Genomic DNA, 22,245 nt, shown 5'->3' with positions numbered 1-22,245 from the left:
AGAGAAGCAATGAGCATGTGTTGACCCTTGTACAAAGCTTATGTTTCCCTCGTGTCACACGTACTCTGTGAGATCCGTACCTCATCTCAAAGGAGAACATAAAGATAAGCTTAGCACACATGGGCATATTGCCTAGCTTTAAACAACACGATGGGCATATTGCATGCTATATTTGTTTGCCATTTCAAGAATGCCAAGGATCCCTTCGTCCGAAAAAAACAAGTCCTTGTCATTTTGTGGATCAACATTGGTATGTACAATGCATAAGTTATGTCTCTTGTTAATTAATTAGTGTAATGTGATTATACCAACGCTTGATATGGCGAATCATGCTTGCCACCCCATCGTCCAATTAGTTACTCTTTCCCTGAATTCACAACATCCATAAATAATGAAAATATTTCAAGCATAAGAAACCTTGGAATTAATCACCAATATTATTCAATCTTTCAGCATTTAAGCGATGCAAAATCAACAAATCATAGATGGATGGTGCACACATGTGACACATACCATTGCATGGTGCACACACTGCTACACATGCATAAAATCATACGGATGGTGCAAACATTGCTACACATACCGTCATCATGTAAGTGGTGCACGCATTGCTACACACTCATACAACCGTAGCCATATATCCGTCATCATGTAAGTGGTGCACACATTGCTACCGTCATCATGTAAGTGGTGCACACTTTGCTACACACTCATACAGTCGTAACCATATATCCAACCATGCATACGGATGGTGCACACACTGCTACACATCCCGTCGCCCATCACGTAAGTAGTGCACACACTGCTATGCACTCATCGCATAAGTGGTGCACACACTGCTACACGATCGTATGAACAACGAGCACACACTGCATGAACTGTGCAACAAAATGCTAGATCTCACAACTAAATATTGAAAGATTAAAAAATAATGGGATAATCCCAATTCTCATAACATCCCTCTTGCTTGATATCACAATTGAAGACAATTGTGTGATAGAAATGTAGGTAACAAATCAGGGTACTAGCGAAAATATCTTGCATAGGGTGGTTCTTGAATGTAACAAGATAAATGAGATATGAATGGCCACGTCTTGTCTCAATGATTTATGTATCAATGATATGGTCTAGCTCTAATAGCTGGGTCACTCCTTGAAGCAAAGGTGCCTCCTCTACAATAGGTCGAATTGGTGTGTTTCCACAAAAAGGTTTCAAGAGATGCACACGAAAAGAATTATGAATTTTTCAATGTGATGGTAATTCTAACCAATAGGCATTGTCATTGTTAAAATTTTAAAGGAGCAAACTTCACAATAGGATTTGTTTCAATAGTCTTAAGTCGACGCTTTTCAATTTGTAAAATCACTAGGTCACCTTTTTCAAATATAACTCTTTTTCTCCCCTTGTTTTCTTGTTTAGTATATACAGCTTGAGTGTGCTCTATGTTCTTACGAATAGTAGTCAAAATTGTAGAGAAGTCCTCATTGAATCGGTTAGCAACTTCTACTTGATGCTTAAGATGGGTTAATGGAGTACGAATAGTCTCGCCATAGACAACTTGAAATGACAATTTACCTATAGCAGAGTGCTTAGTATTGTTGTAGGCAAACTATAAAATGTGTAAATGTTTGTCCCATTTTCCTGGCTGACCCGATACATAAGCACACATCATGTCACAAATAGTATGTTGTGTGACTTCAGTTTGACCATTGGACTCAGGATGAAAAGCGGTAGAGAAGTCTAACTTCGCACCAAGATTATCAAAAAGTGTTGTCTAAAAGTTACTATAGAATTTACTATCTCAGTCTGACACGATTACTTTTGGAAGGCCGTGGTGAACAAAGATATGCTTGATGAATAAATGAGCAGCTTGAACAGCTATCAAAGGCTTTTTGCACGGAATAAAATAAGCCTGTTCGCTAAATCTAGTCCAAATCATATCGAAACCTGAGCTAGTTGTAGGAAATCCAGTAAAGAAATCCATAAGGATTTGTACCCATAGACTGTCAGGAATCGGTAAATGCATAAGCAAACCTTTATGTTCGCCCTTGTAGCTCTTAACTTTCTAGCAAATAAGGCATTGTGCAACAAATGATGCAACATCGACTTTAAGCTTGGACCAGAAGTAATCTTGAACTACAATTTGATACGTTGTAGCGATACCTCTACGCCCCATGTAGGGTAGTTGATGTACCTCTTCTAGTATCAAACGACGAACAGATGCAGTGATGCACAAGCACTTTTCGTAGAAAAGGTAGTCATAATGAATGGAGTATGAGGCCATAGGGGTACCAGTGGCTTGCTTAATTTTATGCAAAATTTTTAAAGAGTCTCTATTGGTGGCATAGGCATCCTTCATAGGCTCAAAAGGGTCTCCCACGATGAGTGAGATATTATATAAGCTAGGTTGTCGGCTCAATGCATCAGCAACTACATTGTCTTTGCCTAGTAGTATTGGATCATCGATTTAAAGCAGTCAATAAAGGCATCCCATTTTATGTGTCTATCCAAGGTCATCGATTGAGTAAGGAGATGTCTAAGGCTTTGGTGGTCAGTCTTAATAAGTAATTCAGAACCCATAAGATATTGCTTCCAAAGTTTAAGGGCATGGACTACAACAGCTAACTCTTTATCATATGTGGAATAGTTTAGCTCCATTGGTTTCAACTTACGTGACTCAAATGCAATCAGATGGTTATCTTGCATAAGCACAGCCCCAAAACCCTACCTACTAGCGTTAATGACCATGACAAAGAAAGGTCTCGTGAAGTGTGGCATGGTCAAATACACAATGCCTTAGCACAGGGATCATCCTTCTAGCTTACCCATACGAGGCTATTGATTTTGAATTACTAGGAGACCTTGATGTGGGTGTATAGTGGTGGATAGGGAATACAATGCTAATGCATCAAAAAATATTAGCGATGCTCTAGATTGTATCAATTTGGCGAGGTGTTCTATCAAGAGACTCAAATTTGAGGATGGAGGACCATTGCCAGGGTGAGCACATCTATAGTTCCAACAAGTGTAAAGCATTCATAATGGATGGAGCAAGGGGTTCTAGTAAGGATACCATCCCAAGCAAGAATTTAATATATGTCAAAAAGAGAACTTAATTGTATGATAAATAGGAAGGCCAGGGTTGTTGTACCATGTCCCTAATTTCAAGAGTCACATCGGTGGATTCTTATGCAATGACACGATGCATTGGTAGGACATTCCAAACCATTACAATTTAGGTCTTATATGAAACGGAACATGCCAAACATGAAGTACAAGATGCATCCAAAGTCAATTGAGTGGCTAACTAGGGAAGGTGTCATTGAATTGTGGAAGAGGGATAATTTCGAGGAGCCCATACTTCCACCAGGGTCCCTAATTTGGTACCCATATTTGAGTACATAAAGGAACACCAAGAGGTGGTAAGTGGCATCAAATATTAACTAAGGTATTGGGAGCTCTTGATGGTCAACAATGCAATTTGAAGGTCCTGATGCTAAGTTCACACAGTACACAACACTATGATTGAGTATTCGAAATATATGTGAATGAGTAGGAACTCTAAATGTGCAAGAAGTAGTGTTCAAAGGCCAAGGACACATGGTGAAGGCATATCTATTGCAATGGATGACATTGATGACTTTGAAGAGTTGGAAGAATAGGATGACCACTATTGTGGGCCTTCTATGAAAATGACCCAAAGATGCATTTATGCCAATGGTGGATGTTAAGAATGGTGTGTTTGTGCGCGTGTTCAACCATTAGATACAATGTACCCAATATGGCTTGGGGTTGCAAAAGTGATATAAATGTAATAAGACATTGAGGAACTACAAGAAGATATTTATACAATATTGGGCACCTATCTACATTCGATGAATGCTACAAATGAAGAAGTATATTCAAGGTGTCTGTATAAATTTTGGATGTGCAATGCAAAGGACCCTAAGCGATGAGAGAATGTAGATAGCATGGATGCATAGGAGTGCCAAAGTCAACAAAAAAATAAAAATCCCACCAAAACGTGCGCGATAAAGGCCCCAAAAAATCTATGTTTGTCCTCTAGGAAGGCATCTTTGTGATGTAACAAGATTATGCAAGGCTCAAAAATGGTGTTTTATAAACACTACCACCAATATGAGTATTATCAAACCTTTACAATCTAGATGAATATTCCTAGATTTATAAACACTACCATCATGATATTTGACCATGTGGCCTAACCCCTCACACTTGCCTTAGAAAGGGGGTTTAGGGTTAATATCATTTGTAAGTGTAGCAAACACGCAATTCAAGGCTAGATCCATATTAACCAAATTCCCAAAGCTAGCATGATGTTTTTCATTGGAGAATTCCCAAAAGTACTCGAACTTCCCAAATTCCCTAATATGGTGTTACTCCTTAAAAAAATAAAAATCCCATCAAAACATGCGGCAAAGGCCCAAGAAAATCTACGGTTTTCCTTTGGAGATGCATCTTTGTGATGTCACAAGGTTATGCAAGCCTTACATATGGTGTTTTATAGACACCACCATTATGAGTATTTATAAATAGTGTTTTATAAACACCACCAATCAATGTGAGTATTTTTAATCATATACGATGTGGATGCATATTGCTAGTGTTATAATGACTACAATCACACCATGCAAGTTCCATACTGGCAAGTTCCATGTAATTATAAAAACATACTATTCCATGGCAACTTCCATATTAATGAAATTCCCAAACATAGTAAGATTTTCACATTTGGGAATTCCCAAAGTATATGCAAATTCCCAAATTCCCTAATATGGCGCTCTTGGTGGCAAAACACATGCTCATGCATGTATTATGCTTTTGTATTTCCTTTCCAATTCAAAATTTCATATAACTTTTTTCAATATTTTACATCATTGGATTCTGATCATGTGAGGACCATGCACACAAGAATAACATTAACTTCTAAAAACTATCCTTGGATCATCCGCATATGAGTTGATTGTAGACAATTATGATTATTGCATGCAGGTAATAATATTTTCCAGCACATGATTGATAGGATTTAAACATCATATTGATTCTAGCTTTCTAGGAAATGGGTCTGATTTATTCCCAACAATAAGGTAGCAACCACATAGTAATTTTATGCTTGAAAACCCCTCTTTTAAATGCTCGTGCATAGTTCCCATACATGCCCTGAAAACTTTGCAACTTGAAATAGACCTTTATGTTTTTTTTTAAGTCTTAAATATGAGCACCCAAATAGAAAGAGCTTGAAAACTTGAGTAATTTTCTTTCTAAATTATCTCAATTTGAATTCTGCATCAAAAGCTATGATCCTTTGTTAAGAGCAGCCTTTGGAAACATCTTACATGAGAGTCATCTTTGGAGTTGGATAGTTTGCTAGGCCTTCTCGTCTAACTAAGTCCTTTGCATGGTATTCTAAGTAGATTGTCCTCGGTTGTCTTCAAGCTTAAGTATTGGCAACAAACTCAATAGAATGACCCAAGGTCCAGCTTTAATAAAAGAGTCTTTTATACTTTTTTTGTTGATCTTCATCTATGCTCACATTGACTATGTTAGGAGAGAGGGACAGCTTTAAATATACCAACACCCTCCAACTCCCCCTCCCCCCCCCACCTCTGTCTCTCTCTCTCTCTCTCTAGTTCTCTCCCTCTCTCGTTCTCTCCCTCCCTCTCTCTCTCTCTCTCTCTCTCTCTCTCTCTCTCTCTCTCTCTCTCTCTCTCTCTCTCCTCTCTCCCTCTTGCCCTCTCTCTCTCTCTCTCTCTCTCTCTCTCTCTCTCTCTCTCTCTCTCTCCACACCCCCTTACCCCACCCCTCTTCTACACACACACACACACACACACACACATGCACGCGTGCACACACACACACACACAGAAGAGGGGTGGGGTAAGGGGTGTGTGGAGAGAGAGAGAGAGAGAGAGAGAGAGAGAGAGAGAGAGAGAGAGAGAGAGAGAGAGAGAGAGGTGTTAATATATATGTGTAGTCTCAATGGTGACTCACGTGTCGTGGCGATCTTGAAGGAATGCCAATGGAGCCTCCAGTCCAAGCTACTCCTTGTGAGAGCAATGCAAAGCACGAGCCATTCATGCTGTTCGCATGTGTCACTCAAGCGGCTCCCGGATTGTTGCAATGTGTTTCCATGAGAGAGAGAAGGGGGAAGGGGGAGATGGGAGAGGAGAGAGAGAAGGGGAGAAGAGAGGGGAGAAGGAGGGCAGAAGGAGAAGGGAAGAAGGGAGGGGAGAAGAGAGAGGAGAAGGGGGGCAGAAGGAGAAGGGAAGAAGGGAGGGAAGAAGCAATCAAAGAGCCATAATTCTCTTATTCCTTCTTTATGCCCCCTCTTGCACTCCCTGCCATACCCACAATCCACAAATTACTTCTTTGCGATCATCGCATTGATGCCTTCCTAGAGTTAAGTTCATATGCCCTCCTTCTAGAACTAAGCCTCCACCATAGGACCCCACATTGCATCAACCTTCCCAATTGGAGCATGGCTTGCTAATGGGGCTTCTAATGATTCTAATGGCCCCACAAAAGTTGCCAACTTTGAAGGTTGGATGGGAGGTTGCCAAAACATCTCCATCTTGGTTGTCTAATAGCTTCCCTATGATAGATACTAAGGGGAACTTTGGTCAATGAATAAAAAGCTTGAGAAGCAATGAGCATGCGTTGACCCTTGTACAAAGCTTATGTTTCCCTCGTGTCACATGTACTCTCCAAGATCCATACCTCATCTCAAAGGAGCACATAAAGATAAGCTTAGCACACATGGGCATATTGCCTAGCTTTAAACAACATGTTGGGCATATTGCATGCTTTATTTATTTGCCATTTGAAGAATGCCAAGGGTCCCTTCATCGGGAAAAAACAAGTCCTTGTCATTTTGTGGATGAACATTGGTATGCACAATGCATGAGTTATGGCTCTTGTTAATTAATTAGTGTAATGTGATTATACCAATGCTTGAGTGATTTAAGATAAGAAAAGAATAGAAGGGTTTGAAGGGGATAGAGGCATAAAGGTTGGAATAGTCATAAGGGTTGCGATATGGTGCTTCGTAGCACTAAATAAGGTGGTTAAAAAGTTTCACCCATCGAAATCTCAATAAGAGTTTGCAATAAAAATAGGGCTCAAATTCAAACCATTACTTTTCACAAGTATATTAAAGATCCCTCTACTTGAGATCGAGGAAACATGCAAGGACCACATGCTTACTATTTAGCTTAGGCTAGGATCAACATGATAGTGGGCCATTGTTAGACGCTCGGTTATGCAACACTAGGGAGGATTACCTATTGGGTTAATAATGGAACTCATAATGTTCTATAGGCTTCTTAAATTTATGAAGGGTGGTTTTTAGATTTAAAGCCATCAACACCCTATGACAGGATGTGATTGAACTCCCATCTCCGAGATACCTGCATGGCTAGTTATTAGTTGAGAGATGCCAGTGTCAAAGGCATGACGGGTCTTTCTTAGGAGGACATTGAGGTGTGCAAAGTTCTCAGGACATGCATTACTGTTGGAGGTGAGAGTGAAGAGACATGGAACTGGTCTTCGTACATCGAGGTGGTGAGGATTGCACAAGCCAGCATTGATCCAATTGATTTGGCATGTTTGGAGAATGACCTGCAGAGAAAGAGGTAGTCCTTCAAGGTGGTCAATCGGAACCCAGAAGAGTGTTGAGGCTTCTTGTTGATATTCATCTGGAGGCGATCTGTAGGGAGTACAATAGGTTGCACAACTTCGGCTTTTTTATGTTCTTTTTGGGGAGAGTTCCTTAGGAAGAGAAGTTTGAGACATGGTCCAATAACGTGTACCAAAACAAATGTGTGTTAGTGGATTTTTGGCTGCGATCTATAGGGAGTACAATAGGTTGCACAACTTCGGCTTTTTTATGTTCTTTTTGGGGAGAGTTCCTTAGGAAGAGAAGTTTGAGAATGGTCCAATAACGTGTACCAAAACAAATGTGTGTTAGTGGATTTTTGGCTCATCGGTAAGGGATTCTTCCAAGCTTCGATTTGGGGGGCAGGCGATCAAGACTGGTTGGTCTCTACTTCAGTTGGGTATAAGGGGAATCTTGTCTATGTTATTCCTTGGAGTGTAGACTTCACACTAAAGGAGTCATTGTAGTATGGGTGCACTTCCCCAACATTAGTGAACTGTTGGTTCTTGAACTCGCAAGAAGATGGCATTGCTGGTGATGTATATTCCCCCTATTCAGACAAAGACATCGTCGCCCCAAGTTTGTTTGTTGTGGGATAGGAAGAAGGAACCACCAGACGGACTTGATGCGGTACTATCTAATGGCTAGAGCCTCTTTGTGGAGGTTAAGTTTTTTTGATGCTTGCTATATATGCTAGTTTGTTGATCACTTTGCTAGGGAATTCCCAGTGCAACATGCAGATGTATTTAAAAAGATGCCTGGATTGGTGGAAGTTTGCATGCAAGGGAAGTAGGAGAGTCAAGCCATGCAAGGTGAAAGTAGTGCAAAAGCAATGGATAAAAACAAGGAAGTTGGACTATTGCATTAGCAAGTTAGCTCGAAGAGCTGTCAGCAAGGTGAGGATTGATTTGATAATTTTGAGCAACAACTAATACAAGCTCATGTACCTCTCCTCCATGCACAAACTGGAGATAAGCCACACAAAAATAGCTTGCCTTTTCTAGATATAGAGTTTGCTTTTCCCACTTTAGATAATATGTTTATGCTAAGCCTCTAATGTTCCAAAAATTAAAATATGTACATGAGCATTTGTAATTTCAAAAACTAGGCTTTTTGAAGTAAGCCTTGTTTATTTCCCACATCACTGGTTGTGCCTTATGCACACAAAAATATGGCGAATCATGCTTGCCACCAATAGCCATCACCCAATTAGTTACTCTTCCCCTGAATTCACAACATCCATAAATAATGAAAATATTTCAAGCCTAAGAAACCTTGGAATTAATCACCAATATTATTCTTAATCACCAATATTATTCAATCTTTCATCATTTAGGCGATGCAAAATCAACAAATCATAGATGGATGGTGCACTATGCATCATGTGCATTCAAGAAGTATTTAAAAAACCCCTCAACTAAATTATCCCCCTAATAAAATCACCCCTCTTTACTTGTGAACTAATAATTTAATTACCCCTCTTTACTTGTGAACTAACAGGATTTTTTCTAAAATGGAGTTAAAAAACCCATCCTGTTATTGTAATCCTTTTAGATTATTTCCAAAAGGTGAATTACAATACTCCTCCTTTTCAATGCATGTGGTACACTAAATTTTTTAAGGTGAGGCCCCCGAGGGCATCGGGCGCCTTAACAATCAACTTGTATGAAAGTGTTTAGCATCGTGATGGGTTGCCAGTCTCTGACCTTGATTTTATTTGAGCAGTTATGAAAACGTTTCACTAACCTGGTGATCACGTCCTTCGAGAGGGCCCCTCTACAACTGTTGTGTTGGCCACCTCTGCCAAGTCATTTATCTCACTCCAAAACTTCTTGTAGCACTCTGGAGTTGGGCCATATGGACCTGGTGATTTGTCATCCTTCAGCATCTTAAGGATTCAACCAATTCGTCAACGGTGACGGTTCTGGCTAGCCACGCTTCATGGTAGTCTGAGACTCAAATGTCAGGTCCTTCAAGCACTTTGACCACCTTTGCTTGCCAAACAGTGTCCTGCTCTACAACCTCACCCATGATCGCACTTAGCTCTCTGATGATGAAGACATCCACCATATGCCAATATTCCATGACTAGACCCTTGTGCATCCCTGTGCATCCTAGATACCATCAATCAATTCTCTCTAGTGTTTATGCTTGACCAACTGGAAGCAGAACCTGGATGAGAAATCCACAGCACCTGACAACTAGAGTTGGTGACTTTTAATTCAACCGCCTCTACTGCTTGGAGCTCTAAGCCCTACTGAGCTAGTTTGGCCTCTGTCATTAGAGTAGTCAAAATCATATTCCTTGGGCTGTCAACTAAGGCTGCCTGCATCTGACTAACTAGTGATGCCTTAAACTACTTCTTTCTATCAATAAAAAATCTCACTACCACCTTGATGGCATGGTCCGCCGACCTCTCACAGGGATCTTGGTAGCCCTGTCTAGCTTCACACCATATCCTCCGAATGTTTGAATAGAGTTCCCTCGAAGCCAGATGCTCCTTTATTGAATTTTAGGAGGACATCATGAGATCTACTGCTTTTGATGGGAATGCAAACCTCCAAAATATTGGGAATGATAAGAAAGCATTGAACTGGAGATGACATCCCCCCCATCGAGGCCCTCATTCACTAGTCATCACAGAACACGTATATGCGGTCCAGCCTTACCGTGTAGAATTCTTTGCCATTTTGATGGTTAGTCCATGTGTACCCATCAAGCCTTTCTGGATTGATCTCCCTACAATCAACCAGGCCTTTGGCCATCACAAATTCCTCCCATGCATTGCTTTCTCTCCCCCACTGCGTGCCTGTCGAATGAGATTTGTTGGTCAGTCCAATGATATGGTTCCAATCTCCTCCAATAATCCATTGATCCTCCACGATCCTATCATGCAAACACATCCAGCATTCCTTCTACTCATGAGAATTGTTTGGGGCATAAATACTTGTTACTCTGAAATTGAAATCAACCAACTTAATTTCCACTGATACAAAGCAGCCCTCATTGTCTTTTGAGAGCTCCTTTGCTTGTTGCAGTTAGGGAGTTATGAACCTAAATTCTTGAAGCCATGTGTCATTTCATGAAATGATGGATTATTTATTTCTAGATATATATTGGCAAGAAATGCTTCCAACTTCCAATGCAACATAATTCTTCCAATGTAATTCTTCCAACTTCTTCGTTCTCCTCTTCTCTTCCACTCTTGTCTTTCCTCATTGTAGATTGGTCCTTTCAATCTGTGTGCCCTTTGAGATTTTCATAATCAATTGCAATGTCTTAGTCCCCTCATTGATTCCTTGAGATTGATAACAAATCTACGTGCCTTTTTCATTGAGAGTTTCGCCCTTTTCTTTAAGAGTTTCGTCATCGATTTCCCCTCATCGATTCTTTCAAATCTTCGACACATCTAAAGTTATTTGTAGACCTCCGTGCAATCATTGAAAGAGTGCTTTCACAAGAATTCCTACCAGTGCTCATGAAAATCTTTGCAGACCATCGCGCAACCAGTTTGTAAGAAGGACAAGATTTGGCAATTTGCGAACAACAAATTATGGTGCAAATCTTTATAGGTACTGAATTGTTGTAAGCTCATCTCCTCCCACTCATCTTCTTCCATTCCCCATTGTTTCAGGTACAAATGTAGTCTTCTTCTTGTTCCACAAATCTCGATTGCCAAGTCCTGATAATGTATGGATAATGGAACTTGTCGATGAATGAGTGAAACAACACTCATCTTCTTCCATTCCCCATTGTTTCGGGCACAGCTGTAGTCTTTTTCTTGTTCCACAAATCCCAATTGCCAAGTCCTAATAATGTATGGATAATGGACTCATTCATGGCACCATTGGTCATGCCTTGCAGCTGAATGGTGCTGCTCAAGACCCCATCATCATAGGAAAGCGTCTCCACGTCCACACCTACTTCGTTTTCTAGACCCCATCGTCATAGGAAAGTGTCTCCACGTCCACACCTATTTACCTCATTCATGGCACCGTTGGTCATGGCTTGTAGCAGTTGAATGGTGCCGCTCAAGAGCCCATCGCCATAGAGAAGTGTCTCCATCTCCACACCTACTTTCTGTTCTAGTATTCCTTTGGTAGAGCGTTAGAAAATTCAAAGTCTTGTGTATTGGCCGTAGTTGGCTTCACCTAAAAGCACTTGATAGGGAGATCAATAGTTACTCAACAAAGCTGATGTTTCTGTGAGTTTATATGTCACCTCAATTTCTTGCATTCTATGACATGGCTCCTTTCTTAAATAACATATATGCAGCTTTGAATATCTACAATTACGTTGGAAAATTGCAAAGAGTTTAGCTTTACAAAATTCCTATTGGAATAGAGGGTCTCATTGTCTGACCTATAAGCCCCAAATATGAGGAGAGCATTGGGCCATGGTACCTGCATAGAATTGGAAGGCATTAGAGACATCCATGTGGGTGTGAGGTATGCATGCCACATGGGCAAATGATCATTAATCTATTCCAACTCAAGGACTACCATGTAAACAACTAAAGGGTGGACACAAGGGCAGTCACATGGACTATTTGCAGCAGTAGCACTGCAAGCATGATCCACACACGGAGGTTGGAAGATCTAGAGAGGAGCCAAGGAACATCAGCCCATGTGGGCTACCAACACATTACAGTGGAGGAGGGTCAATGTGTGGACAGAGAGAGACTCATCATGTGGCACAGAAAGTGGCTAAAATGGGCTATTTATAGGCACAAAATTGGTGGGCAGTTCGGCTAGTGTATAGCATCATTTGACAGGTCGAAAAGGGTTACTAGACCAGTCCTAAAAAGGTTAACAACTTGTTGGTAGCAATATAGGATAAGACACTTAGAATCTATTGGGATTCAAAGCATTCTTCTAGAACAGGGATTTCTTCCACTAAGAACACATGGGAGGGGGTCATCACTACTGCAGGAGTTTGAGATGGTTCAACATTCTTATAGGGAAGTGTGTCTTTTTGGTTAAAATAGTAATTATTTAAACTATAAGAGTTGAAAATGCACCCCAGGGTTCCAAACATAAGATGTCCTTGTGAAAATCTACTTGAAACACGTCCAAAACCACCCACCAACAGGGTCGACCAGTAAGTAAAGGAAGACATAATCTTGCAGTCGGTGCATAATACATATGAAGGGTTCAAGGCATTTAGACCTATAAAAGGAGCCTCTCAAGGGGGCATAACTCACTGCCTATAGATCCACTAGAACAACACAATAATAATAATAGTATAAATGGATGCAAGTGGAGGGCATACCTCCCACTGTTGTCACATATGTTTGCATCTTGAAAGCTTGTGGTAGCATCCGATCCATATTAAAAGTCCAAGAAACACACCTTGAGAATGATAGATTGAAATTGGAAAGAGGTCCTTTTGTTGGTAGCAACTTGGTGTGTATGCCAAATTTGGATTCCTTGTGAAATCAAGCGATGTATTTGACAGGCTTATGCTCACAAGGTAGTCTTATGAACTGCAATAATTGGAGCATATGTTGAACATGGGCTTTGTGAGGAAACACTAAACTATTTTAAACAGATACAACTAGAGAGTGTCTCGGTGAGTGATCCTAGAGTTCTCTCCCTTCTTTGGGCTTTGCAGGCCTTGCTTGGCCATGTGGCAAGCTGCCACTGGCCCAGGCTCTCTTGCCATAAGCCTGACCTGCTTTAGGTCCATTTTGCTGGCCCAATCCTTGCCCCTTTCCATCGCCTACCAACTCGGGCCGCATCTACCTCTATATTGGCACTTGTGCAGCCTTAAATCTACTGCTCTATTTCTGTATAGCCATTTGTGCTGATCCATACCATAGGCACATCCTATCCTGGCTATGGTCCAGCAACTCCATGCTTTTGTCTCCTCCAGACCTGCCATGTCAATAGACTGAATCCATATGGTTCTTTTCAGGCTCCTCTCCCAGGCCGTAACAATGCTGAGCCATCTCTAGAAACTGGCACATGTTGGTTTAGTGATTAAACATCATCATGAGGAGGTGCCTATGGCTATATTGAAATAGAACAATAGATTCAAGGCTGCACAAGTGTAGGCAAAATCATTGAGCCAGACAATATCACATTTGACTCATATGTCAATATGGAAACTCTAGAACAAGGTTGGGAGATTGATGCAACTATGACTAGCAACAGATAGGAGTCACATGGATGTGTTCAACACATGGTTTTCATAACTGCACTTGTCAAGATGGGAACTATGATTATAGCTTTTGCTCATAATTCACATAACAAAAACGCTTTGAATGTTTTCCATCAAAGGAAGCTTGAGGGCTTCAAGCTGAATGAAATCACCTTTGTCTATGCTCTTGAAGTGTGTGCCAGTCCATCAGAGGAAGCTTGAGGGCTTCAAGCTGAATGAAATCACCTTTGTCTATGCTCTTGAAGCGTGTGCCAGTTTGGTTACTTAATAGAGGTGTAGGCAAATCATGCTGCTATATTAGATCATGGATGTCTCCAACACATGGCTTTGGAAACTACACTTGTCAAGATGGATGGGATATGTGGGAGCATGTGCAAAGCAAGGAGATTGTTTACAATAATCCCTTATGACAATGGTCTCCAGGACTGCCATAATTGTGACTTTTGACCACAATGGGCATTGCTTGGAGGCATTGGATAGCTTCCATCAAAGGGCAGCAAGTTCATCAAGGTTACAACAAGCACTACCTTACAGTTGGCTGTCCATAGGGAGCAATCTAGAGGTGACATTGCAGGAGGTTACAGCAAGCACTGCCTTACAATTGGCTGTCCACAGGGAGCAGTCTAGAGGTGAGATTGTAGGCAACATCAGGCCTACCATCTTGTGCCTTGGACTTAGGATATTACAGCAAGAGAAGCACACAAGGTGGAGCTTGGACCTGAGTAGATTTTGCAGCAAGGGAAGATTTGTCTATGCTCTTGAAGCGTGTGCCAGTTTGGTTGCTTAATAGAGGTATAGGCAAATCATGCTGCTATATTAGATCATGGATGTCTCCAACACATGGCTTTGGAAACTGCACTTGTCAAGATGGATGGGATGTGTGAAAGCATGTGCAAAGCAAAGAGATTGTTCACCATAATGCATTATTATAATGGTCTCCTAGACTGCCATAATTGTGGCTTTTGACCACAATGGGCAATGCTTGGAGGCATTGAATAGCTTCCATCAAAGGGTAACAAGTTGATCAAGGTTATAGCAAGCACTGCCTTACAGTTGGCACACAACTTGTGCATACTCCAAGCTTTCACATTTTCCATACATTTCAACAAGAAGGTTACTCAGAAATCTGTTATCCAGATATCCATGCATGTTTATGTACTGATGCACATGGTCTCTCAGAACTAAACAAGGATCTCCTCATTCAAGCTTTCAAGATAGAAGTCATAATTCCTTGCTAAGCCAATCTAATGGTGCCCATCCATTATATATATATATGACAAGGGTTTCTAGTTTGTAGCTCCTTAAGCACCTCCTTTGCAACCTTGGACCACTCACAATTCCCCCCGTAATTACCAAAATTTGATTTCGTATCCCTCACCCTATGGATCTCATCATACAGGCTTTCTAGAGGACAAAAGCATTCATTCCTCACAAGCCCACTCTTATGGTGCCCGTCTAACATAGGTGTGGGAAAGCTCCTCCTCATTCCTAGCTCCTCTTATGCAAGCTTGAAACCATACAAAGTCAATGCGCCATATAGCTCAGTGCACATATACCTAAACAAGGACCACCCAAGATGTTGATATGGCATGTTAGCCATTTTAACACTAATACCTAAATGAAAATTGCTATATACTAAATGCAAATTTCTATATCCCAAACTCAAATTGCTACATGCTATATGCAAAATGCTATATGCAAAATACTATGTGCAAAATACAAAATCATACATTCCTAAATGCAAAGTACCATGTGCAAAATGCAAAGTGCTATGTTCTATATCCCAAACTCAAATTGTTCATGCTATATGCAAAATGCAAAATGATATGAACCCAAGGAAGGGCACGTTCCTTGGTTTTATAATTTTTAGAGAGGAAATGTGCCAACTCTCGCCCCACACGAATGTGTGGTTAAGTTTATTTGTTTATGTGTTGGATACAAAGTGCTATGTGCTAAATGCAAAAATGCTACATTTTAAAGAACAAAGTACCATGTGCAAAATGCAAAGTGCTATGTTCTATATCCCAAACTCAAATTGCTACATACTATATGCAAAATACTATGTGCAAAATGCAAAATGATATGAACCCAAGGAAGGGCACGTTCCTTGGCTTATAATTTTTGGAGAGGAAATGTGCTGACTCTCCCCTCACACGAATGTGTGGTTAAGTTTATTTGTTTATGTGTTGGATACAAAGTGCTATATGCTAAATGCAAAAATGCTAGTTGCTCAATGCTAAGTGCTAATTCTAAATGCAAAATGATATGTACGAAATTCAGAGTACTATATCTCAAATTCAAATTGCTACAAAATATATACAAAGTGATAAATGAAAAGTGCTATATCCCAAATTCAAATGGCTACAAAATACATGCAAAAAACTATATGCTAAACACAAACTCCTGTGTGCAAAAAGAAAGAGCTATTTACCATGTTCTATATTCGAAATGCTATATGCTACATTCAAATTCCTATATGCTATATTCAAATTGGTATCAACATAAGGTAGAGACGTTATAAATTTTGTGTGAAAAATATAAAGTGTTAACCACCTTGATATTTTTTTTGCAGATTATTCGAATTGGTGAATTTCAAGTCATTTTTAAACACTCTGATCTACAACGGCAAAATAAAGATATGAAAAGGTTACTTATTGAAAGGAGAGAACGTGCTTCCTACATTAGCATAGAAAACAAGAAAAGGTGATTACAACTGAGTTTCTCTTCATGGCTATTCATCGATAAATTTCTAAAAGAATGGAACCAAATTACTTCTCAATATATTTCGAAGATGCAATATTGTGTATTTTGTGGTAGAATAGAATTTAACACAGGTTCTTTTACAAAGTTAAAATTAGTAATATCACTACTAGAATCAAGTATAACACCATATGACTTATCCAATATGTTCATAAGTTTGCATGTAGAAAATGGCCTAGGACATAGATAAAAAATGGCTTGTAAAACATGCATAGATAGTCCATTCATAAAGTTGTTAGAATGTATTAGGTGTGGACATATTTCAGATGTAAATGCTTTCTATAATCGATATATCCCTAAACGTTTCTAAAGGTATTACATCTTTAGCAACAGGTATACTACAAAGAAGATCGATGTTGGATAATCCACTAATATGTTGGAATCGCCAACAAAGATTTTATAGTAATTCAACAAACTTACTATCAACAACTAAACATGTTCTAGCATGTAACTCTAGAACAAACCCCATATTTAAAAAATACTTGACAATGTATGAACGACCACATCCAAAACTAGGAGCAAATGTTCTTTCTTCAGAAGTTATTTTTGATATTCTTGAAAGACACTCTGCTGACTCACCATTCGATCTTATGAAAATTACACATGAGGACAACTACTTGTCATTACTAGAACAAATCAACATGCTACCTACAACTCATCAATTCAAAAAAATATATCGCATAAAGTCGGCACAATTGTACTTCGTGATTCAACAAGAATTATTGAGCATTAGCTCATAACATCTATGGAAGTTCTGTCACAATGTGATGAATTAACACTTGAGCATGCATTATTCCCATTCCTTTATCCTTTCGGATATGGTGCTCATGATGGCAAGATGTTCTTCAACATATATTTAAAAATGAGAATATCAACATTGTTCTCCATGTTCACTCTTTACAAACCATACTTGTTATTGATGTACCAAATACGTCAATCTATTATAATAGCAAACTCTACTCAAACTACGGTATTACAAAGATATATTGACTAACAAAGATGACAAGATCCAAGAATATCTGAACAAGAGATAATTAGATGTATTCTTAAGTTTCAGATACCAAGTTCTATTCCTAGATCTCCTTCATGGCACCGTAGAAACTTAAAAGATCTAATGGCAATGGTTGACACTTGGGGCCTTCCCAATATATTCCTTACACTTACTGCAGATGAGGTATCAACCACGAGATGGTGTGAAATCGATCAAATAGAAACCATTGCTAAACAATTCAATAAAAACTTCGCATGGAGAGATTGTCCAGTTGAATGCGCAGTGCTCTTCCATGTTAGACTGCAACAATTCTTAGCAAGGTATACTCTGTGTGATAAAGGACTACTAATAAATAGCCAGAGAATTCAATTCAAAGAAAGCTTAACTATATGGTAAAGAGAAAACAAATCCACACATGTAGGCCAACATGCAATCTATTTGACTCAAGCACAAATCACAAATGCAAATACGGATTTCCATATCCTATACATTTAGAGACTAAGCCTACTTTAGATCCTCTCACACAAAGATGGATCTACTTCCGTCCATCCCTAGAACATCGTAATGTCGTTCCATACCATGCAGGAATATTACTCTTGTGGCAAGCACATATGAATATTAAAAAAATAACCAACACAGTCCTATCATATTACCTTCTAAAATATGCTATGAAAACCGAACTCATGGGACACATGAACTTGAATCTTGGTGATGCGAAACTTCTAGGACTAGATAATATAGATCCAATGAAATTAAAAATGATATCTGCATACATTCTTTCAAAGCCAACATCTCCAACAAAGGCAGCATTGTCATGCTTACAAATATCTACCATTCAAAGAAGCGAAGCTGTGCATTTCATTGACTCCTCTCCCCCATCTATGCGCTAAAAATACCTTCGTGAACATTGTGTTTCTATAATGCATCCTATAGATACATATTGCAGTCGTCCAAGTGTCATTGAAAACTTGACCTTCTATGAATTCTAGAAACAATACAAAGTCCAAAAGTCAAAGAGAAAAAACAAAGATAACATAACTATCGTATATTCTTTCGAAAATTATGTATATCCATCAACACGGATTGTACGTTTCACAGATTACCACCCTGCTCATCATTTTAAATGATTTTTTTACAACCACTAAAGAACGTAAATTTTAGAAATGAGAATGAGCTCATTTCTGAAAATAATCATACGAAATCTTACTTCTTAGAATGCCATATCCGAGACCTTGTAAAAACAGAAGAAGACATCGAATCTCTGATCGATCAATATTGCAAAGTGCACTTGCTAATTGATCAAAATTGCCACCAACTAGCAAACATGATACTCCAAAAAAGCCCATTACGTGTTATTCAAAACTCCTTCATGGCTTCAACCAACCTTCATGAAGATACCAATATACATAACACAGCATGTACAAAATTACTTCAAATGATGAACGAGTTCAAGGAATTCGAAAATGCAACTCTTTCTTCTGAACAACAAGAAATTTACGAAAAGATTAATGGATCACCTACAGGACTTCATGTCATTTTGTGGTACTCCTGGTTGAGAAAAGACATTTATGATCAAGTATATTACTTATAATTATGTAAAACAAGGAAAATCCATTGTTCTAGCAGCAACAATATGAGCAACTGCAATGAGACTAAGTCGATTAGCAACTACTGTCCATCATTAATTTGCTCTACCAAAGAGACACGATATGTTTCGTGCCTCCTTACCAGTGCCAGACGAATGATACATAGAATTGCAAAATGCAAAAATCATAATAATTGATGAGATCTCAATGATGACATGCCAAACATTAACACAGTAATCAAACAGCTGTGCGAAACTTGCAAGTAAACAATCTTGCAGCCTTTTGAAAATAAAAAGATGCTCTTATTCGGAGATATGTCCCAATTGCCTCTAGTATGTAAATGTAAGGTGCAAGAAAATGAATTTTGTAGAAAGTGCTATATTGGAAACTCGGGTTTCTGGACAACTGCAACCTTTTCATTCCTTCACACATCAATACGTCACCTAGAAGATCCAACATACATAGAATCTAAAAATAATCAGGATAAGACAACCAACAGAACAAGAGATTCAGTATTACCTAGGTAATTTAATCATAAGTGATAGTGAAGCAGACGATTTCATTGAGGACAAGGACACAACTATACTATGCACCCATCAAAATGACACACGATACTATAATGAACTCATACTACATAAGAAATTCAATGAGCATCAAGTTAAAAGCGTCACTGTGACATCCAATGCATATCAAATCTTAGAATTAAAAGAATAAATAATGAATCCAGATTTCCACTCCAAACAACAAATAGCAATAGGAGCGAAAATGATGATCACAAAAAATATTGATCTCACAATTGGAGCTACAAATGGCGCTATTGCAACTGTCATATCACTAGAAATAGTAGATAATAACACAAACAACATTTTAAAAATTCATGCCAAGATCTTATCAACAAATGAAAAAATCACACTAAGACGATCAAAACATAAACGGAAGGTATTAAACTATATATGGTATCACAAAACAACTTTTTCAATCACACTAGCATATGCAGTTACAGGACAAATCACAAGGATGCACACTCAAAGGAAATGCCCTTGTAGTAATTCAAAAATCATTTGCACCAAGCCTAACATATGTCATGCTTTCACGAGTGACCACTCGAAACAACTTAAGAATCTTAAGTAAAATCAATCCATCTAACTTCATTCCAATGCTTCCATGAACTTAAAAAAATAAAAAATCAATTTACTAAATATTCATCAATATAAGACAAAAGAAACTTGTGATATACAAACTACTATGCAGAATCTATCAAACACTTGTTTGAAGAACAACCAAACTGGAAATATTATACTAGCGAAAATGTTATATATTGGACAAACTAGAAATGTTATACTAGCGGATTTCAACATGTTCCAAATAGATGATAATAAAAAAGCAAAAGAGTTGCCATTTACCATAGAAGGTATAACTTCCATTATTGATTTAAATTTTGCAAAAGAAGCATATGGCGAACATTTTAAGTTTTTCCCGACTCCACCAAAGAACAAAATATTTCAGGCCCCCTACAGGTACATTCTTAACTCCATATCTTAGAATACATACAAACTTCATTTTCTAGCACACATGAAAAAACTCATTGTACTTCATTTTGCTATTTCAAATCGAAAATCGTGAAGAAGACAAAGAAAAAGGCACAAAAGAGCCATATTACGTACATTATATTCTATGTATTACTAAGAAAAACAATATATTGGACAAACTAGTAATCTTGAAAAATGGATAGTACAACACCAAACCAATCCTCCCTTAAAAATGAAACATGATGTTAACAGGTACAAACCGTTCCACTCGAACTTCAAAACAAAAATCCTAGCTACCACAAACTTAAAAAGCAAAGCAAATACACTCGAAGAGAAGTTCATAAGAGAACTCAACACAACCGACTCGACATATGGCTACAATAACCTCAGTGGAAATCTAGCATCTATTAAAAAAATTTACTTTCTCAAAAATAGAGACATAATCTAATATATTTAAGTAGAAGACCATTTTCAATACATGTAAAGGACTTCCTATTTCAAACTATAGTTAAGTCATACTCTTGAAGGATTCTTAATTCATAGCATATATTACTCAATTTTTTTGTTTTAAAAGCATTACTACTTTTTTTCAATACCTATAAAATATTTCATGTATGAACTATTATTAATTCATGCTTTTAAAGACGTCATGTTTTTAATGAAATATAACAATTCCAATAATAACTACTTTTAAGTAAATGAGATAAATTTTCATGTATTGTTACTCTTATAATAATATTGTGGTGTATTTCAAATATTTCTACTATTATAGAGCTCTTCTTGATATCATAATTAATACTTCTCAAATTGCAGGTTTACATAAATCTATTTTCTAAATTCACTTTAATTAAGTCAAAATTGAAAATATTATTTAACAAATTTTAGGAAATAGCACTAAATTCATTTATATATATTCTAGCTCAATATAGCTACCTACCCGGATCTAGTTTATATATATATATATTTTGAAGAAAGAATTTTGGGACGTATGGAATTTGTATACTTAGTACGTTATGATACCTTTATGCTCGAGGTGTAGGACTCGAATATGTAATCCCAAGTGCTATAAGAGACTTTCTTGGGGAGAAAAAAATGGGAACTTTAATAGGAGACCTTTGCTTACTCTGGAGCCATTTGTCACATTCTTGATTGCTTGTTTCCTAAATTTTGGAAATATGTCAAACAGAATTCTTTGTGCTTTCGAAAGTACCAGCAGTACAATGTTTCCTATTTGAAACTGAAATCTACACAGCAAAGCAAAGTTTACACAGCAAATTTACAAGAAAAGCAACTATTATCCATTTTTTTCATGGCATTTTTAACACAAACGTTTACCTACAAGTGTTTACCTACAAAAGTTGGAGTGTTGGTACATCAAGGTTGCATGGAAGTGAACTGAAAAGAGTTTTTGAAGGACAGCTAAGGAGTAAATCATCTTCAGGAAAGGAAAGTGCTTACCGAAGACGGTTACGCTTCAGTTATAGTTCTCATAACTCGCGAGCATTTCATCCAGAGGAGCGCGCTGATCACGAAGAAATGTGAATG

The sequence above is a fragment of the Dipteris shenzhenensis genome, chromosome 2, assembly GCF_047967505.1.
Source record: "Dipteris shenzhenensis isolate YYH24624 ecotype China chromosome 2, Dip_SZ_1.0, whole genome shotgun sequence".
NCBI lineage: Eukaryota > Viridiplantae > Streptophyta > Polypodiopsida > Gleicheniales > Dipteridaceae > Dipteris > Dipteris shenzhenensis.
This window is presented reverse-complemented; position numbering follows the sequence as displayed.